Source organism: Schistocerca piceifrons, chromosome X (assembly GCF_021461385.2).
Source record: "Schistocerca piceifrons isolate TAMUIC-IGC-003096 chromosome X, iqSchPice1.1, whole genome shotgun sequence".
Classification (NCBI taxonomy): domain Eukaryota; kingdom Metazoa; phylum Arthropoda; class Insecta; order Orthoptera; family Acrididae; genus Schistocerca; species Schistocerca piceifrons.
Window position 1 is genome coordinate 301803485 of NC_060149.1, and position 6000 is coordinate 301809484.

A 6000-nucleotide genomic window follows, 5' to 3' on the forward strand; every position below is an offset into this window, starting at 1 on the left:
AGGTACATGCTTTGAGACGCAATAGTATTAGTGATTCTGAACAAAAAAACTTCATACGGACATATGACATTGCAAATGGTTTCCGAGATAGAAAACGTTTAATATCACTTTTGTACGTTTTTCTTTAATAACTCGAAAACCGCACACTCCAAAGAAAACGTGTCTCAGTACACAATTAAACTAAATTAAATTTGCTTCAAAAGAAGGTCATATTTATTTTTTGTCTAGAACTAACAGCTTGCACGGAGAGATGGCGGGAATATTGAAAACCTCGCGCGACGCGCTTGCCCTGTAGCTTATGTACTTTTTGTAGGCCAGGTTGGGGTAGTTTTCCGACTTGATAGACCACAAACGTTCTTTATCAAAATGTTCACTCAACTTCCTCTATATTACTGTGATACTTTGTAAACAATGGCAATGAATAATAAAGAAAATAAATAGAAATGTACATTAAAAGTGTTCTATCTCGGAAACCATTCGGAGAAGGGCATATATACATATTGTTATATCCTAGCCAGTAATGCCACCCGAGCCCGCTGCCAAAAGGTTGGCAGCATCAAAGTCCGGACGCCGTCCGCATAAGCAGCGCCAGCGAGACAGCAAATCGCCGCAAGTCTGCGCGCGCCACCGCTGGCTTCTGGCTTCTTAAGCGCTGGAGTCGCGAGCGCTAGGACAGTTCTGTATTCGCCGCTCAGTTGTATACTCGCAACCGAATTGTGTACTTGCTAGTCAGTTGTGTGTTCATCGCAGCAGAGTTGTTGTTTGTCGTCAGCCGACGCTGACCTAGCCGCTCCGACTCGAACTAGACAGATTTCTGTAGACACGGAGTTCACTACTGTGTTTCTGTCTCTTCGTTAATAAAGATAAGTACCGACTTTTATTTAATCAGAGTGTTTGGGTTTTCATCTTTCTGTTCACTGTTCCAGCGGACCGGTCGGCCCGCTATTAAAAGTGTGGCGGTGACTTCGTAAGCCGTTTCTACAGCGAATTGTTTGTCGCTACGAACGCCGCCACAAAACATATCAAGTTTTTTTGTTCAGAATCAGAAATGCTATCACCCGTCAAAACACGTATCTTTCCTCCTGACTGGCCGGCCGGGGTGGCCGAGCGGTTCTAGGCGCTTCAGTCTGGAACCGCGCGACCGCTACGGTCGCAGGTTCCAATCCTGCCTCGGGCATGGATGTGTGTGATGTCCTTAGGTTAGTTAGATTTAAGTAGTTCTAAGTTCTAGGGGACTGATGACCTCAGAAGTTAAGTCCCATAGTGCTCAGAGCCATTTTGAACCTCCTGACTCACCCTGTATACTGGCCTTTCATACTACTTAATTTTAGCCTGTTATCTTGTAATTATGACTGAATTTTTGCGGACGCACCAGCAGAAATAGACAGGCTTTATGTGTTCGATGCGTATTATTGAACTCACTTACATAATGGAAACAACTGTCTTTCCCAAATTTCCACTGATTTTCTGCTTTAAATTTATTACTTCATTCTGAATGTAGCTAAAATTTTCTAGTTTCTTTATGGTTTTAAATTACAGTCTTTCAACTAGAATTTCTTCTCTGACGTTCAAAATCATTTTTACTCGTCATTTTATTTCAGTCACTGTATTTGCGACATTGAATAACACCTAATAAATAATTATAAATTACGGATTACGTGCACTAAGCATTGTTTCTACCACGTATCCATACTACACAATATGCCTCATTGTAATGTTCCCTGTAGCTTCCTTTCGTCTTGATATTTGTAATACAATGTTTTGTGGCTAAATTCTTCGCACTTTCAGCACGCGATTATAAATATATTTTTATAGCTGTAAACTACAGTTTATTTTTTGTATGGTCTCGGATCAATAGTATGACCAGCACGACGTCATGCTTTAATCACATCCTACATCTGTTCTTTGGAAGCCATCTTAAGCTGAGTGGGGAGGGTACTTCTTGGAACGCTGTCATCCAAACTTTTGTTTATGTTTCAGTCGCGAATTGAACGTGGGAAGAGCAACTTAAGAGCACATCTCCGTATAAGCCCGGATGTCTGCAATATATCCTTCATAGTCTTTTCTGCGGGTATATTGTTACGCTCCAGGACAGTATACGTGGCGGACACTAAAAATTCGTCCAAGTTCTATCTTGGTAGCTCCCGGAAGACGGACAGCCTGTGTATTGACCAGCAGACTACCAGCTAGGGGGAAATGCTGAGCGAGTTGCGGCAAACACGGAAGCTATCAGAGCACGGGATAACGACAGAACGTCCAAGTCTGCAAGTGAAGCATAATGACAAGTAGAGTTTCAAGGCTAACTACAACGCAACAGTAAGTATTCAAGTGTCAAGACAGCAGAAAAGAGTCTCTGAAACGTGAAGTAGCGAAAGCTGAAATCAGGAGAGCTGACAGCAGGGTAAAACCAGCACACATGACGTCACAGCCATCCCCACCGCCGCAGAGTGCACTGGAAGCGCCAGCTTCTTAATAAATGTCTGATTGCTGAGTGCTGATTGATGACTGCCCAGTGGTAGTCTCAACCCTTGTGTCAGTTGTAGCTATTCAGCAAGAGGGGAGACTATGGAGGTCGACCCTTGGCACGCCTAGCTGTCTTTGATCGTCTACTTCCGATGCAACACTGACGGGACGCAGAGGCCACCATCATCCTGCATGCCTGCTGGAGGCTTGACCTGCGTGACCTGGACACTGTTCGTCTTCAGGAGGGGGCCCAATGCTGTTCCTCAAACTGTTCCTGTGGCAGACACCGATGCTGTCAGCTCCTGTCTCCTAAACGGGGACGGAGAGCCGACCCCTCCGAGCCAACGAGTACTTCAGATGGACCTGGGGCCTGACTCCTGAGCGTGTATCTCCAACGTCAACAAGTGCACTTTGGAGATCGATGCATAGAGCTGGAGGCTGCCGGAGTCCGCATATCGACAGCTGTCCTGTGACGTAACAGCTGCCACCCATCGCTTCGCTGGCCTGGTGGTACTGCAAGATGAGCGCATGCCGGCCTCCCACTGCTGACAAGGAGCTGCTCTTCCGGCCCAGCTGTGGCACTGCGCTTTGAAAGATAATCCTGTATTACTGCCTAATAAATGAGTTATTGTCAATGATTCTTCCTTGGTGCTCTCTCGAGCATAACTTTATCCTCACCATCGCATCCCAACAGGTTCTCTCCTGATGGCTGTAGAAGTCTGGGACTTGATTCTTACAATATGCTGGAGGAAGCAGTATGATGGCTGACTGCTCTAGGATCGCGTGCTCTCGGAATTTTAACGACAAGCCTCTCCATGATGCACAATGCGTCTCTTCTAGGAACTGCCCCTGGACTTGGATAAAAAACTGTGCATCATTCTCACACCTCCTAAACGAAACTGTCACGAAACGTGCCGTTCTTCTTTGCATTTCCTCTATGTCCGCTATCAGTACTACCTCGTAAGTGTCCTAGGCGTGGATCAATATTTGAGTATCAGTCGAACGAGAGTTCTGTGAGCTACCTACTTCATGGATAGATTACACTTCCAGTGAATTTCAGTATGTCATCTGGCTTTCCTACGATTAGTTTTATGTGGTTGCTGCGCTTAAAATAGTTCTGTACATGTACGAGGCTTCCAGCTATGCTTCCAACAGTGGCAGCAGCGGTGGGAGAGGTGTGCGGAAGTTGAAGGGGACTACTTTGAAGGTGACTAGTGTCAAATAATTGTATCTGAACAAAGCTGATTTTGTAAATAAAGGTCTGATACTTTTTCAACAGCTCTCATACTCCCAGATATTTATTAGATGCAATTACTACAGTGATTATTTGTCATTAGTGTAACCATAGAATAATAAGCCTTTCCACTAATTTACGAGGGTCACTCCAAAAGAAATGCACATTATTTTTTTAATTCCGTCTTTCGTTCTACATGTTTGAAAGTTTTTCAGCGTGTAGATACATCCTTTAGGAACAATATTTTCATTTCTCCACATAATTTCCATCCCTCACAATTGCTTTACACCATCTTGGAACCAGCGCCTGTATACCAGCACGGTAAAATTCTGAACCAACCTGTTGGAGCCACTGTTTGGCAGCGTGCACAAGGGAGTCATCATCTTCAAACCTTGTTCCACAAAGAGTGTCTTTCAGTTTCCCAAAGAGATAATAGTCACATGGAGCCAGGTTAGGACTGTAAGGTGGGTGTTTCAGTGTTGTTCATCCGAGTTTTGTGATCGCTTCCATGGTTTTTTGACTGACATGCATTATCGTGCAACAGCAAAACATCCTGCTTTTGCCGATGTGGTCGAACACGACTCAGTCGAACTTGAAGTTTCTTCAGTGTCGTCACATATGCATCAGAATTTATGGTGGTTCCACTTGGCAGTGTGTAGTACGAGGCCTGCCGCTGCAAGGACAATCCTCAACATTGCCGTGCCCGCTTTCATCACGTAACCGGCTTGCCCACCGACTAACTGTACTGCGATCGACAGCAGCATCTCCATACACCTTTTTCAACCTCTTGTGGATGGTTCCCACTGTCTCGTTTTCACAGCACAGGAATTCTGTGACAGCACGTTGCTTCTGAAGAACGTCAAGTGTAGCAGCCATCTTGAAGACTCGGCGCCATCTTGAAGACTCGGCGCCACTCACAGGAACAGGTTGAACTAAGTTTGAAAACAAGCGGGAAGGATATATCTACTCACTGTAAAACTTTCACACATGCAGAATGAAAACTGCATTTTTACAAAAATTGTGTGCATTTCTTTTGGAGTGACCCTCGTATGTACAGTACGTCAGATTGGTTTATGTTCAGGGTCACCTACCTATCCCTCTACCAAGCATCGACATGTTGGAGGTCATCCTCCAATTGGCTAGAAGTTTCTAGCATTGTGATTTCTATGTATACAACAGCATCATCTGAGAACAGCCTCATGGAGCTCCCGGCGTTATCCACTAGATCATTTCTATGGACTGTGAACAGTAAAGGTCCTGTATCACTCCCGTGGGGTACGTCCGAAACTATTTTTACGTCTGAAGATTTATACTTGTTAAGAATGACATGCTGTGTCCTATTTCATAGGAACTTTTCAATAAATGGCGTCCTAGATACCGTTTTATGACACTTCACTTGATTATAAACAAAGAGCACAGTAATGTGCATATTCAGCTGCAGAATATTCACAATACTGTGGGCGTACTTATAATTATGAAGTGGTTATGTCAAGAAGCGACGGAATAATCAGTTCTTCTAACTGTGCTCCATTACTGCTTCGAAGTGAAATGTTATATACTCTGCATTTCATGTCTCTGAATTCATAAGTCTGTCAACGTCACAAGGAACCATTACAGATGCCACTTACTTTAACTTAATGGTTGAATTTTACGCTTTTTTTGGAAACATATTTACTCCAACGGCATTTCTCCTCACACGTCATTGAAAGTAATTTTCGTGTTCATTGTCAGCCGTAAATGACACTTCATCTAGCTACGATCGTCTTTTTCAGAGTCAGATGACTCTTAAAATGGAAGTACTGACATTTTTTTAAATGAAAATTTTCAAAATTCAAATAATCTACTGATGGCCACCCGTGTATTTGTAAATATGTATATTAGATGCCATTGTTGCTTTCAAATAAACATCGTTAGATGACATTGCTAAATCATCGACAGTGACACAGATTGTTTTGATGCAGAGTGACTAACAGAATGCTGGTAATCACTGTAAGGAAACGATGCATTCATTGTAATCTGTACCGTCATCATAAGATTACCCCTTCACTCGTGGACCTTCGCCCGACAGCGGTCAAGGAGATACATAGAAGGCAGATAAGATCTGCTTCTCAATCTGCAATTTCTTCCACGAATCTTTCTAGCATTGATATTATGCTATGTCTCTCTCTCTCTCTCTCTCTCTCTCTCTCTCCCTCGCTCTCTCTATTCTTTCTCTCTCTCTCTCTAAAGCAGCAGCCGCGCGGTCTAGGGCGTCTTATTACGGTCTGAGCGGCACCCCCGTCGGAGGTTCGAGTCCTCCCTCG